General features: G+C 43.7%; 1 protein-coding gene across 10 annotated transcripts in view; it reads left to right on the plus strand.

Moving 5' to 3' along the window:
* Positions 1-572: 572 nt before the first annotated feature.
* The window catches only part of PHF20 (PHD finger protein 20), a 168,145-nt gene continuing 153,389 nt past the window's right edge, over positions 573-15,328 (plus strand). For 8 of the 10 annotated variants that reach the window (XR_011647319.1, XR_011647320.1, XM_004482410.5 and 5 more), the window contains exon 1: positions 573-697. The gene's annotated coding sequence lies outside the window, so the exon portion shown is untranslated. Of the gene's footprint in view, positions 698-8,843; positions 8,941-15,328 lie in introns of all 10 variants that reach the window. The other 2 variants (XM_058286985.1, XM_058286986.2) reach the window with 2 other exon arrangements.

Below are 15,328 nucleotides of genomic sequence, written 5' to 3' on the forward strand. Positions count from 1 at the left end.
GGATGAGCGCAAAGGTCCTGAGAGGAGAGGAACTTGGCTAGTTTGAGGACTAGAAAGGCTCTGAGAACGTGGGTGAACCAGATATGTGAAGATGAGAGAGGCAGGCTAGGTGCAGTCTTGGAAGACCGTGATAGGCTATAATGAGTATTTACATCTTAATCCGAAGAATGGTGGGAAATGGACTTTAAGCGCGAAACGTCGTGATTACATTTGCAGTTTGAAAAGCTCCCATTGTCTGTGTGTGAAGAATGGATTGGAAGGGGAAAGAGAAATAGGGAGAAGACCATCATCCAGGAGAGAGGTGGTAGTGGCCTAGACCTGAGCGGAATGGAAAGAAGTGGGAGGGCTCGAGATGCATTTAGGAGGTTAAATTAACAGATGCTGTATAGTGCTCAGTCCCGGGTTTCGCGAGACAGTGGTTACGGGTGAGGGGGAACTTTGTGTTTCGGAGAGAGGCGCCGGCTGGGTTCCCGCGAGTCAGGGCCCTGGGCGTGGCCAGGGCGCGCGGTCGCTACGGTGATCGGGCGGGGCGGAGGGCGGGGCAGCTGGGCCGCTGCGTCACTCGGTGGTGGCGATGGTGCGTATATGTGGGGGGCGGGGGATATGCTGGGCGCGCCCGGGGTCACGTGGTGCGCAGCACGCAGAGTCCTTCTGTCGGTTGGTCCTGGAGCGGCGCAGCCTGGAGCGGGGCCGTGAGGTGAGCTCGCGGCGAGGCGAAGCAGGCTGACCGGGGCTGGGTCGGGCTGGGCCCGCGCGGTGCGCGCGCCAGGCGGGCGGGGACGGTGACGGACGCCACCACTGCTTTGGTCCCCTGCCCAACCCCGCTCCCCGCCTGGCCCCGCTTACTCAGCCCGGGGGGAGGCCCGCGGACCGCTGCTGAGAGCGTGGCGGGCGTGCGAGCGGCGCCCAATCCCCGGTGTTGGCCGCGCGAGTGACGGCAGCTGCGGCCAATCGGCGCCGCTCGAGGGGGCTGGGCCGCGGGGTGCGGGCCCTGGGCGCGGAGCGGGGCCGTGTTGGGGGTGGGGGATAAGAGCTAGGACCTCAACCTGGGCTGGGTGGCCCCTCAAGAGCCCCCCCACTAGTTCTTTCTCTTGTCTTGTGCTTTGGGAACGCATTTTCTTTTATTGGCTGTTTTATTCTATTCTGGGGAGCACACCCCTTTCTCAAGACCCCGAATGTAGGAATGCCCCTTTCTGTATAGCATATATGGGCGGTGCAACCCCTTTCTTAAGCTCCAGCACTGGGGTTTTATCTCAGCCTCCAGAGCCACACCAAATTGAGTGTACTCCCTTTTCCCATGCCCCCGCCCCAAATGGGATCTTACTGCCTTGTTTCAGCCTCCCAACCTGAATAGCACGCCCTTTCAAATTTGGGGTTCGCTCAGTGATCGAATCCCCCAAACTTGCGGTCCAGTATCCACAGTTTTGGGGTGTTTTGTATTCCAACAAATTCAATCAAGGATTCTGTTTTCCGGGCCTTGAAATCTGGGGACATGCTTTCCCAAGTTTCTTAAATTTAGAGGCCACTTCCTTGCCCCTGCCCTTCAAATCTAGGGGCATACCCGGTTTCCAGTCTCCCAGAAATGTCTATATGCTGACGTTTAAGGGAATATATTTCTAACTCCACAAGTCTGGGAATTCACTGCCTTTTCCAGTTACTCCATTCTTGGGGTTGCATCCTTTTCAAGAGTTCCCCAAATCCAACTACCGAATTTCATGGGGGAGACTCATTTTCACTTTTGAGTGTGTATTTGCTTCCTGAGCTCCCACAGTGTATGAAATGCACCTTTTTTTGGTTACCCAGATCTTGAGGTGCAGCCATTTTCCTGATGCTTCTTAAATCTGGGGAGCATACCTCATTCCTGAGTCTTCTAATTTCTGGGCAGTGATCTGTGGTTCTTGAGTAGGCCTCCATTCCACAATTCCTTACCCTCTAGCTTTTCTGCCATCCAAGGATTTTCTATTTCATTCTTTCCCTCTTTGGAACCACATTTCCCTTTAGGTGTTCTCCGTGTCTGGTCCAGTGCACCCCATTTCCTCTTCCTTTCTCTGGTGAGTGCATATCTTTCTTCAGCACACCACTTTCTCCTTCTGTGGCCTTTTTCTGAGCACACTTCCTATAGTCACACCTCCTGAATTCCCCTCCCTCTTTCCCAATGGGGTGCCAGCACTTTGTGTTCTGTTTGTCTGCTTTATCCTTTATCTTTCTGCTTTCTGCAAAGAGGAACTCTTCTCCCTTGGTTTGCCCTTTTCCCCGGTATTTTTCTGGTTTCTAATTCCCTTTGGGTACTGCTCTGGTTACCTAGTGGCTGTAGAGATTTCCTCCTTCCTTTCTCCCCTTTCCTTGCTACTTGAGGTGGCCTCAAGTCCCGGACTGTCTGCCACCTCTTCCTCACTCACCCCTGCTCCCAGCCCTAGATTCAAAATGGAGAGGAATCCCCCTCATTTCTTTGGTTATCCACAGGGCTCTTAATCCTCTTGGTGGTTTGCTTCCTGTAAGATTCCGGTTAGGTGGGTAACTGTTCTCTCCTGTTATCTCCTTTGCTTTATCTCCCTATCCTGCTTCCAGCTCAGAAACTTCTTCCCTACCTTGCTTTCTTCCTTTCATTAAGAAAAGAGGTCATTTGAAATCTTGTGGTCACTCTTTCTTACTTGTCCTTGGGGTGGGAGGTAGTTATGTATCTGTCCCCAAACATCCTCTCACAGCTCTGTCAACCCCCCCCCCCCCCCCCCGCAGTTAGAGTCTACAATTATCAGGGGCCCCTTGATTCTTAAGAGCTTCTTAGTAGGTTCTTTCTTTTGTATTTCCTTCTGCTTTTCCAGATCTTACTCACGACTTCTCAGCCTGAACCCCCAACCAGATTAATTTTTCCACAGCTGGAGTCCCAAGTGCTTATGAGATAGTGATGCCTCTGACTACTCTCCCTTCTGGGAAGTGCTTGAGTGTACAGCTGTATGAGGCCTCAGTGGGGGAGAGAGTTTGGGTCGGAGAAACTACACCGGCAGGACAAGGAAGGAAAATACTGCATTTTCAGGACCAAGTCCTTCTGAATCTCATTTGAAGATTGGATGTTTGTCAAGCACCTGCTTCTTAGAAATGCTGGGGGATACTCCCAGGAACCCATAGGAATTAATGGGACTTGTGGAGAAGTGCTCTGAACTCAGTGTTGTAATTTGAATAAAATTAACCATTATTGTATTTTCAGAACAATTAAGCTGTTTTATATTTTGTGTGTATGAAAGCCCTAGAGCTAAGTTGTGTTATTTCAGGAAGTGAGGTAGACCCCACTTTTAAATTATGTGGTCAGTTGTAAATAGCAAATTCACACAAAAAAGTTGGAGGATTGTCTGAGTGGTACCTAATAAAATATGGTATACAGAAAGTGAAGAGGTACTTTGTCTCTTTATTTACCTGTTTGGTACTTTATCTCTGTACTGCTAAACAGTGCAGGCCTTAAAGTATTCTACACCAGTGCTTCTGGAGAATGTGCATACAAATCACTTGGGAGTTCTTATTAAAATGCTGATTCTGAATTGGTAGCTGTAGGGTGGGGCCCTCGTGGCATCCCAGGTAATGCTAATATTGCTGAACACGTCTTTGAGTAGTGAGGTTCTACACACAAAGCCAAAGATTTTTTGGGAAAATAGGAGGGTGGTGGTAGGTCTTATGCAGGGGTACTGCTTTCCATTTTCACTTTATCCAGACACACATCCCTTAAAGTTTGTACAGGGTCATTGTCCCCTCAATTTGATTTAGTCTAGCATTTAACTTTTTAGCCATAGTCAGAACTTCTCCGGGAGCTTGACTTCTGTGTATATTGTCAGATTTAAATGCTTAAATATTTCTTGCTTAAATGTGAACCTCATTCTTGACATGAAATTATTCTAGTAAGTACTACCTAGCTGATAGAATAATCAGCCAGCTTGTCTCTGTAGTTACTCATTTGTCACCTTATTATGGGTAGGGAGGTTGGATTACAGAAGGGTTACAGGTGTTGGAATTTCAAGGGAGTCTCTTGATTTTCTAGGTTCTGGAATTGGCCTGGGAAAGGCCTGGGTAAAGGTAGGTGTTTGAACCCTGAATGGAAGTTGCTGGTTTGAGTCTATTTGGGTACCCCAGAAAGGCAAATTCTGGTGGGAAGATGACATTCTTTCATGCAGATCATGGCTTGATGTGTACTCTTTCCTTTTGTACTCTTCCTAACCTAATCTGTTCCAACGTCTTAAGGGGCTTGTCATCTGTACCGGTTTCCCTGCCTGTCACTTACCATGGCCCTTTCCCAGCATGATCCCATTCCAGCCCCTAATCAGGACAAACTGGAATGACTAGACTATTTTGTGCAGTGTGTCGTTGTCTCACCCCCCCCACCCCAGCCCATGCTTACGTGAATGTCAGATATGTCAGATCCTCTTCGCTAACTGATTTGATCTGGATTTGGCTCTAGTCCCGGCTTTTCCACTCACTGGCCCGGAGACCTCAGGCAATCTCCAACTCCTACCCTTCTCTTAGGCTTTGTCAGGACCTTGCTTCGAAACCCAGTGTCTGTGGAAGCCTGCTGTAGCAGATCTGATTTCTTTCACGTGCTCCGTTGGGCAGTCTGCCAGTCATTCCCTTGTCGGCGTCACTTCTGCCACTGTCTTTTTTTCCTAGCAGAGGCAGCCAGCTTGTCCTCACACCCAACTTCAGCATTCTTCTGCCTCCATGTTTTCTGCCAGTGCCAGGCTGTATATTCATTCAAAACTGCCTAAAATTCTCAAAGAAGTTTTCTCTGAGTTCTTCATTCATGTTAGCTGTTTTTCCTGGCTACAACCATGCTTACTTGTAAGTTCTCTAACATATATATATATATAATTTTTAAAGGGTGCTCATTTATTGTCACTGCTCCAAATGTACAAAAAAATTAGAAAATAATCCCCAATAATGTATATTTTAAAAATGTTTTCTCCTCCTCCCCACCCCAGCTTTCCTTTTTGCTTTTAATTTGCAGGGCAGGTAGCATGAAATTTAAAGGTGAAGCCTGTAGTTCACCTTTGGCTGAGGTTTGGGGAAAGTTAGAGGTAATGCTTTTAGTACCCTTTCCCCATTCTCCCGTATCTGTGGGGAGTCAACTCTCTGGGTACTTCTTCCTGGATTTTAAAGGTGCTTAAACTCTCTATTTGAAATTTGCAAGTGTATCTGAAGTACAAACATATTACAAATTACTTCCAAGTGTTGTTCCTTCTAGAAACACAGTCATAGTCACAAAACCCCAGGAAAAGAAATTGCTGAGGACAGTGATAAAAAAATCTAGATTTCAAATAACTTCGATGAGTGAAACTAACAGTTCTTTGAGAATACCTGGTTATCGATTCTGATGTTACCTGGAAATCAGGGCTCAGAGATGTATATAATTTCCTGCCCTCTCCCTTCCTCATCTTCCTAGGAAGTAATACAGGGAAGTTCATTTTATTTTATTTTTTATAAGAACTCTTTAAACCACAATACTTGCTTGGTCTGCTTGATTAGGTTTAAACTTGGAGAAAAGGTGCTGTTCCTGTCTTACCCTTCTCTCACATCTGCACCTTACAGGTTGTTGGCTGATTATGCAGTAATCCAATGGAAGTTCAAACCCCGATTTTTAATCCTGTTTTGACTGTTTACTAGATCTTGAATTAGGACTCCAGCTGTACCTTGCTTTGTTTGGCCAGATAATGGAAGTAATGACTTGCAGAAATCCCATAAGATTTTAGGGGCTTGGTATGAGTCACCTAGTATAAATAGGAAGGTTGTATGAAAGGAAGGTGGGGAATGAGTGGACTTTGGGAAAGGAGGAAGAGGAGAGAACTAGGGAAAGCTATAAAACGATTTTTTTTTCCTCTCTCCCCCCTTCCCTGCCCCTCCCCCCTAGTTGTCTGCTGTCTGTGTCCATTCGCTGAGTGTTCTTATGTCCGTTTGTATTCTTGTCAGTGGCACCCGAAGTCTGTGTCTCTTGTTGTGTCATCTTGCTGCATCAGCTCTCTGTGTGTGTGGCGCTATTCCTGGGCAGACTGCACTTTCTTTTGCCTTGGGCAGCTCTCCTTGAGGGGTGCATTCCTTGTGCATGGGGCTCCCCTACGCGGGTCCCCCTGCGTGGTTGTGCGCATCAGCATTGCGCGTGGGCCAGCTCATCACACGGGTCAGGAGGCCCTGGGTTTGAACCGTGGACCTCCCATGTGGTAGGCGGATTCCCTATCCATTGGGCCAAAACTGCTTCCCTGATTGTTTTATTTGGTGACATTTTATCTCATGTCAAGGAACATAACACAGGGATTTTAAAGGCTGACTCTCAGACATCTTACATGAATGTATAGATTCTTTGTCCTATATTCAAAAGAAGCTAATACCTGTTTTTCACATGGAAAAAGTATATGGCTAGGTGAACTGACATGCCTTCCTTCTACAGGTGTGCGGGTTTTGGGATTTGTTAGGTAGTGGAATCCTGGTCTGGAAATATGGGCATATTACAATAATAATGATTCTTAACATCTTTTAGAACACTCTATTGGATATAGTTGAATCTTCACGATTAATCTACTATCCTCATTTAACAGATGAGAAAACTGAGACTCACTTGTTCAAGATCATCCAGCTAATAAACAGAGCCTGGACTGTAGTCCAGGGTTCTTTGACTCCAATCCTGGTGCCTCTTAACATTCTTTCTGTTATCGCCTTACTTTTCCCCCAGAGGTTTAAATAAATCACTATAATTGCAGTATCAAACAAGTGACAGCCTGGAATCCCAGACTGAGGCACTGCTGAGAAAAGGAATGACCTTGCTGCTCTTCCCCCACCTTCCATTCCTGACCATGCAAATATCCCTCAATTATAGAAGCCCAAATCTCCCAGCTCAGGTTGCTTTTCTTGAGGCTCCTGGGCATGTGGCTTAATAAACTTGAGGCTGTGTGGCTGTCCATTGGTCACGTGGAGTGGTGAATATGGTCCAATGTGCTTTGACAAGAATGCTATCCATCATGCTGTGACCTACATGGGAATTAGTCATCTACACTTCAGGCAGGCAAGAAAGTTAACAAGGCCACCTTTCACTTCCAGGCTTCATGGTATGTGGTGGCAAGGACCCATGATTTGGAGTTAGAATATTGGCGTTCGAGTTTCAGTGTTTGCCACTCTGTTGGAGCACATGTAATTTGGGCATGTGGCTTAATAAACTTCCTGGGCCTCTTGCTGTTGCGTGGACATTGGAGGCAGACTTTTCCAGCATGGCACATTACCTAACCTACCTGGGCCTCTGTTTCCTCAAGTATCATCATAATCACCTCAAATGGATCATTGGGAGTATCTGTAAATATTAGCCTTTCTCTCCATTTCCTCATCTGTAAATGGGAATAAGAAAACCTAATTTATTTTGTTATTAAAACTTGAACTGTGAAGAGTTGAATATATGTTACCATTTTTACTTTTGGCTTAATTGTCTCAGAATGTTTGTAAAATCCCCCATGGGCCTTGTTTGCTAGTTTTTATTTCATTCATTACTATGTTGATGTGTCTATAAGAGATAAGGTACTATCAAAATTATTTTTCATTTTCACATGAAAAATTGTAAGTGTTCCCTTCATATCATTAGTGTTTGAATATCTCAAAAAACCTTGTTGTTTTTTTCTTTCCTTTATGTTTTTTTTTTCCATTGGAGTAGTTGTAGGCTTACAGAAAAATAATTTGGAAAGTACGGAGTTCCCTTACTCCTCCACACAGTTATCCCTCTTATTAACACTTTGCTTTAGTGTGGTGGTTTGTTACAATTGATAAATAATATTCTTGTAGTTCTGTTAACTGTAGTTCATAATTTAAATTAGGATTTGCTATGTTGCACAGTTCTATATTTAAAAAGAAATTATTCTGGGAACATATATATAGCCTAAATTTTACCATTTTAATGACTTTCATGTGTAAACAATCCAGTGGTGTTAATTACATTCACAGTGTTGTGCTACCTTCACCACTGATCAATACAAAAATTTTTCCATCTCCCCAAACAAACTCTACCACTTAAGCATTAATTCCCCACTCCCTGTTCCAATCATGGCCCCTGGTAACCTGTATTATAGTTTCTACTCTATAAATTTGCATACTCTAATTATTTCATATTAATGAGATCATACAATATGTTTCCTTTTGTGTCTGGCTTATTTTACTCAACATGATGTCTTCAAGGTTCATGCATGTCACATATATCAGAACTTCATTTCTTTTTACAGCTGAACAGTATTCTATTGTATTTGTATACCACATTTTATTTATCCATACATCTGTTGAAGGATACTTGGATTGCTTCCACCTTTTGGCAATTGTGAATAATGCTGTTATGAACATTGATGTACAAATACCTGCTCAAGTTTGTGCTTTCAGTTCTTTTGGGTATATACCTAGATTGGGATTGATGGGTCATATAGTAATTCTGTACTTTTTAAGGAACCACCAAACTCCCTATTTTTCATTTTTAAAATAACTGCCATTCTTGTGGGTGTGAAATGGTATCTCATTATGGTTTTGATTTGCGTTTCCCTATGGCTAAGGATGTTGAGCATCTTTTCCTGTGCTTATTGCTTCTAACTTCCTTTTCCTCCTCTGTAAAATGGGTATGATACTACCAACTTCTTTGCATTGTTGTTAGTGAGATATTTGTCAGGGACTTAGCAAGTGATAAATACTCAGTAAATTGTAGCCATTTTCTGGCATTAGTAATAAAGGCCAGAAATGTAATTTATTTTTTGACTAATAAATTATCTTTAAAGTTCTGTAGGCAGTGGAATGGTTTAGGTTTTGTTTTTACATTGCAATTTAGGAAAAGTCTTTCTTTCTTTTTTTAGGAGGTACCGGGGATTGAATCCAGGATCTTGTCCATGGAAACCAGGCACTCAACTACTGAGCTACATCTGCTCCCCAGTGAGAGTTGATTTTTTGGAGGTACTGGGGATCGAATCCAGGACCTTGTACATGGAAAGCAGGCGCTCAATCACTTGAGCCACATTTGCTCCCAGGAAAAGTCTTTGGAGGCTCCATTTGTAGAGTAATGACTCTGTCTCCAAATTGTTTTCCTTTGTAATACAGTGATACCTTAATTAAGGAATCCTGTAAGAATGGCTTAGTCAGATGTGTTTAAAAAAAAGAACCCTTCATTCCTTCCCCCCAAAAGCCCACATAGAATTGCCTACTTCACAGCTACTGACATTTGCAGACTGGAGCCTCCAGGGACTGACAAAGGGATACAGATTTTCTTCAGCCCCAGGGGCAAAATTGTCCTGTGTTTTCTGGTCCTTCATTTCCTTGGGCTTTGCCTTCTTCCCTCTGACCGCAAGGAATGATCACAGTTCCTACATTTACCTGTGGATAGGAATTTTCAAAGAGCTTCCACTTGATTGTCTTCTTGAATCCCTCCAGTTCTTGAGGTGGGTGATAGTTGTCTCTTTCCTGTTTTTAGTTCCATTTTGCCAGTGAGGAAGCTGAGGTTATCTCATTTAACAAGCATGTGACTGGCCACATAAGGGCAATACTTGCTGCAAGCTGGGGCTGCATATGAGGAGTTCATTACCTCACCAGAAAGGTCAACTCAGATACAGGCAATTTCTGTGTAGGGTGGAGGATGCTGTGGTCCAGAAGGCTGCAGTGGGAGATAGGAGTGGGCTGCTGGTCCAGAAAGCCCGTCAGGGAAGTCGGAAAGGTCTTGGAGGTTGGAAATGCAAGAAAGTTTAGGTATGTCTGAAGTGTGGGGTGCAAAAGTGGTAGTAACCTTGAGATTTTATCATGCATCAGGCTCTGTCCTAGGTGATTTTTATCTTCATAACACCTGTACGAAGTAGGGACTTGTGCAGGATTTATCTGGAAAATGGTGGAGCAGGCTCAAAACCGCTCTTCTCCACTGTCCCTCCAGAAACTTGCCTGCTTCCGTTCTTTTAAGCTCCCGTCTTTAGAGACTCTAGGTTTGGTCTGGTCTGGTCTTATAATGGCTATTAACTCACAGATGGCCTTAATGCTGCACTGAGTAGTTTGAACTGGGTTCTGTAGGGGAACCATTGAACTGAAAAAACAGAGGAGTTTTGGCATCAAACCTGCATTTTAGAAATATCCCTGTAGTAGCAGTGTGGAAGATGGTCAACAGTGTGGTGGTTGATTCAGACTACCTGGGTTTAAGTCCTTGTCCTGCTATTTGCTAGCCTCATGATTTGGGCAGCTTACTCTGAACCTTGGTTTTCTCATCTGTAAAATGGAATGTTAATAATCCTCATCACAAACCTATGAGATGATGTTTATAAAGCACTTAGAATAGTATCTGTCATGAAGCAGGCACTCAGCAGGTATCAGCTCATAAGACAGTATTGATTTGGATCTGGGGAAGGTGTGGTTTGAAGCTTGAAGTACCCTTGAGAGCTGTCGCAGTAACAGGATTAGGACGGATGGGGTCCTGAACCCTGCCACCATTTAGCAATGGGAGGGACCTAGAAGTCGGTACTATAGAATGGTGACTGAGTGTGTGAGGTGAGGGAGGAGGTGAAGGAGACAAGAGCAATACCCATGTTTCTAGCTTGGCACACTCACCAGTCCTGGGGCCTTAAACTGTGATGAGGAGAAAAGGAGAAGGAACTTGTGAAGATAAGATGGTTAGCTCTGTAAGATTGAGTAATGTGCTAAAGGTCATTCAGCAGATGTGTTCTAGAGCCATGCCTGGGCACCAGGCCCTTTTCTACTGCTTTTGGGAAGATCCCTTCATTTGACCAATTTATTCTCAGTAATTTGGAGTAAGCTCAAGACATGTTTCCTGTCTGAATTTTAATTTTGGAAGGGAAAGCTTGGCTCCGAAGGAAGCCTTTCAAGTATCTGGGAAGAGGGCAAGGGAATTATTGGGGTCTTTTTCCTTCCCTCCTCTTTTCCCTCCCTTTCTGATTTCCTCTATCCCTCCCTCCTGCAGTTCCTTTTTCCCTCCTTCTTTCCTTCTCTCCCTCCTTCCTTCCTCTTTCCCTGCTTCCCCCTTGAAGTAAAAGAGACTTATTCAGCTCTTTTAGTGTCACCTGGGAAAGGACCTGAAGGAATGGAAATGGGCCTTTTGCTTTAGACCCCTTCTGTGTCTGTGATTAGACTTCATTCTGTGTCCATGAAGAAATTCAAGGATGGTAGTGGAAGGTCCCTTGCCCCAACTTAAACCAACTGGTCACTTCTCTTTGATTTAAGAGGTACCCTTTATGTTCTTTAGCATTTTGGGTACTTCTTGTTAATATTTTGTGGTAATAGTGACTATTCTTCTCTGTGTCCAATGTCCTTTTGCTACTTTTAGTACAGCACCGTTACCGTCACCAGTACTGAATATTTATTTTGCATTTATTGTGCTAAGCACTTGCTATCCATTAGTTCACTTATTCCTCACAGCATCCCCAGAAGATGGGGGAGTGTGTGTGTGCTGTTAATTCCATTTTATGGGTAAACTGAGGCTCAGTGGTTTTTCTCATCTGCCATCAATGAGTGGGAGCCAGAATTGGTACCCTTTGTCTGACTACACATAACCTGTGCTCCTATTTCCTTTTTTTAAGGATTTATTTTTATTTATTTCTCTTCCTTCACCTCCACTCCCCCTGTTGTCTGCTCTCTTGTGTCCATTTGCTGTGTGTTCTTCTGTGTCCATTTGCATTCTCAGTGGCAGTGGGAATTTGTGTCTCGTTGTCGTGTCATCTTGCTATGTCAGCTCTCCATGTGTGTGGTGCCATTCCTGGGCAGGCTGAACTTTCTTTTGCGCTGGGCGGCTCTCCTTACGGGGAGCACTCCTTGCGCGTGGGGCTCCCCTACGTGGGGGCAGCCCTGCATGGCAGGGCACTCCTTGCACTGCTCATGGGCCAGCTCCACACGGGGCAAGGAGGCCCTGGGTTTAAACCGTGGACCTCCCATGTGGTAGGTGGATGCCATATCCATTGGGCCAAGTCTGCTTCCCGTTATGCTCTTCTTAAACAGCAACTTTGGCTACCAGGAGAATTCACCTCCTGGACTTTGGGCTCCCTTGGGGAAAATTCATTCCTGACTGAGTTTCTTTGCCTCTAGGCTGTTACTCTGCCTAGAATTCTTTCCCCCCAGTCTCCTTGTCATTTTGGTCTTTGCATAGACTTCAGATCCTTAGACCATTCTGACCTTATCTAAAGGGTATAATCCAAGTCTCTGGTTCCACATTACTTTATTTTTTGTTGTTGTTGTTGTTTTTTTCCTACATAGTACTTATCACTGTCAGAAATGGTCTTCTTTATGTATATGTTTATCTTGTTCTTTGCCTGTCTTCCCCACTAGAGAAGAGGGTATCTATCTCCAGCATCTGGCAGGCACAGAGCAGGCACTTAATATTTACTGAATGAATGGGACATAAAGATTTAAACTGGTCTGTCACTTGAAGTGTCCCTCAATTGAAAGGGAGTTGCATTGAGTTTAAAAGGCATCATCACCCTTTAATGGAGATTGAATGCAAGCCTGGTAGTAAGCACTATTAAGTTACCCCAAAGCCTGTTCTGTAGTTTGTGGTGATTGACAGTCTTTTGAGTATCCCAGAGTTTATTTTACCCTAACCCTGTCCAGAATCAATTCATTGAAAGGTCTTGTTCCACACGCATCTATCATTTTCAATTCTTTATTGCTTTCAATTCTTTATCCCATCTTCCAGAGCTGGATGGAATTGTTGAGGGCAGGATCACCAGTTACCATGGTGACTGTATTTTTTGACCTCTTCCAAAATAAAACCGAGGGTCCTTTTCAGTACAACATTAACTATAAACGTATTATGAATTTAGACAATTCAGCTATTTTATTGAGTATCTGTTTTGTGCTAGACATTTCAATAGGGACTTTGCAAACCTTTTCTCATCTAGTTCTCATAGCATCCAGGGGAGGGGCCATTTTGCACATTTGATGAGTGAAGAAAGAGAACTCAAAGATGTAGCTCGTTATAAACAAGTATGGTGTAGTGGTTAAGAATCTGGAATGTGGAGCCACAGAGCCTAGGTTCAAATCCATGGCTCAGTCCCTTACTTATGGTTGTCCTTAACCTTTGTTCCTCTGTTTCCTCATCTTTGCAATGGAGATTAATAACAGTACTTACCTTTGGGGTTGTTGTCTGGATTAAAAGAGTTAAAATTTGTAGGTCAGTTATTATTAAAAATGTTTTTTATGTAGGTTCATCAGCATTGGGGTCTTTTATATCTCCTTTCTTTTGTAAGGTTAGTTTACATCCTCATTATTTTGGTAGTTTATTTCATTTATTAGGCTTCTGTCGAACTCCAGTGATTCCTTTCCTTGATAGAGCTTGTACTGCAGTCTTACTATACTGAGTAAGTATAGTAAATATAGTTTGCATGTTTGTGAATAAAATATTCTCTTGTTCTTAAACATGTGAACTATATCCAGTTTCCCCAGAATCATATGTAAAGAGCTGTTTTTTTCCCTAGTGTTCACAAATGATTGATTTTTATCTTGAGCTGTATACTTTAGATAGAAATCAATCAGTCCAAGTGTATAAGCAATTTCACTTTGTTCTTGCTTCCAGATTGAGGGATAAAAAGATGGCCACGGTCAGCACCCCAGGCAGTGTCTAAGTGTTCCAGTTTCCTCACTGCTAGGTCAGTGTTAGGTTGTCCTTTCTGAAAAATTAAGAATTTAATTTTTCTTAAAGACATTTAATTATTTCTGCTTGTTATATATTGTTTTTTTTTTTTTTGTTGTTGTTCTTTTTTTGAGATCTTGGAGCTGGGGATTGAACCTGGGACTTCATATGTGGAAAGCTGGTGCTCAGTCAGTCACTGAGCCGTATTGGCTCCCCTGAGTTTGCTTGTTAGTTAGTTTTTTGTTTTTTGTTTTTAAAGGAGGCATGGGGTACCAAACCCAGGACCTCTTGTGGTAAGTAGGTGTTCAACCACTTGAGCCACATTGCTCCCCTGGAGTGATAATTCTACATAACATTTTATGAAGTATCTTCCTGCATTCAGATTATGTTTATGTCTGAAGGGATGAATTTATTTTTTTAAATTTTTTTTGTTTAAAGATTTATTTTATGTATTTCTCCCCATCCCCTCATTGTTTTTTTCCACTTGCTCTGTTCGTCTTCCTTGTTTCTTTAGGGGGCACAGGGAGCTGAACCCTGGACCACCCATGTGGGAGGGACATACCTAATCCCTTGAGCCACCTCCACTCCCTGCTTTATTGTGTCTCTTATTGTGTTTTTCCTCCCCATGTCTCTTGTTGCGTCTTGTTGCCTCTCTTCTTTAGGAGGCACTGGGAACCTCTGCTCCTTGCTTTGTTGTATTTCTCATATTTTTCTTCTTGTGTCTAGTGTTGTGGTAGGCCGGAGCTCAATTGCTTGGGCCACATCTGCTTCCCTGAGGGATGAATTTAAGCACCGCAAGGGTTTGATAGGGAAAAGAGTGGGAAAGAGTGTGGGCTGTGGACCTTGCAGAAGTGGTTTAGTTATCTACTTATGGGAAAAGCCTCTTAACTTTGAGAAGAGGACCTCTCCTGCCTTGCAGGACCTTGAAAGTGCTAGTCCCTTTGTACCTCAGTTTCCTCTCTACACTTCATGTTACTTTCTGTACCATATGAACATTATGGATATATTAGTCCTAATATATCACCTAGTCATTTTGACAATACAGTGAGATTGTGTAAGAAAGAAAGGGCTATTGCATTTTTTAATAACAGTGTGACAAATACAAGGAGGGGAAACGGACTTAGCCCAGTGGTTAGGGCTTCTGTCTACCACATGGGAGGTCCGCGGTTCAAACCCTGGGCCTCCTGGACCCGTGTGGAGCTGGCCCATGCACAGTGCTGATGCGCACAAGGAGCGCCCTGCCACACAGGGGTGTCCCCCGTGTAGGGGAGCCCCACGCGCAAGGAGTGCGCCCCATAAGGAGAGCCACCCAGCGTGAAAGAAAGTTCAGCCTGCCCAGGAATGGCACCACACACACGGAGAGTTGATGCAGCAAGATGACGCAACAAAAAGAAACACAGATTCCCATGCCACTGACAACAACAGGAGCGGACAAAAAGAAGACGACGCAGCAAATAGACACAGAGAACAGATAACTGGGGGAGGGAGGGAAGGGGAGAGAAATAAATAAAATAAATCTTAAAAAAAAAATACAAGGAAATATAAAGAAGTAACCCAGAGTTAAAATTTTACCATCTAGATAGTCCTTATTGACAATTAAAATAAAAGGATTACATTCATAAGGTTAGAAAATTCTAACAATGCAGAGAAGTTAAAAAATGAAAAGGTAAATTTTCATGCTCTGTTTCTCTTATTAAAAGAATTACTTAAACAATCTTTTGTTTCCTT

This window comes from Dasypus novemcinctus, chromosome 24 (genome assembly GCF_030445035.2).
Source record: "Dasypus novemcinctus isolate mDasNov1 chromosome 24, mDasNov1.1.hap2, whole genome shotgun sequence".
Taxonomy (NCBI): Eukaryota; Metazoa; Chordata; class Mammalia; order Cingulata; family Dasypodidae; genus Dasypus; species Dasypus novemcinctus.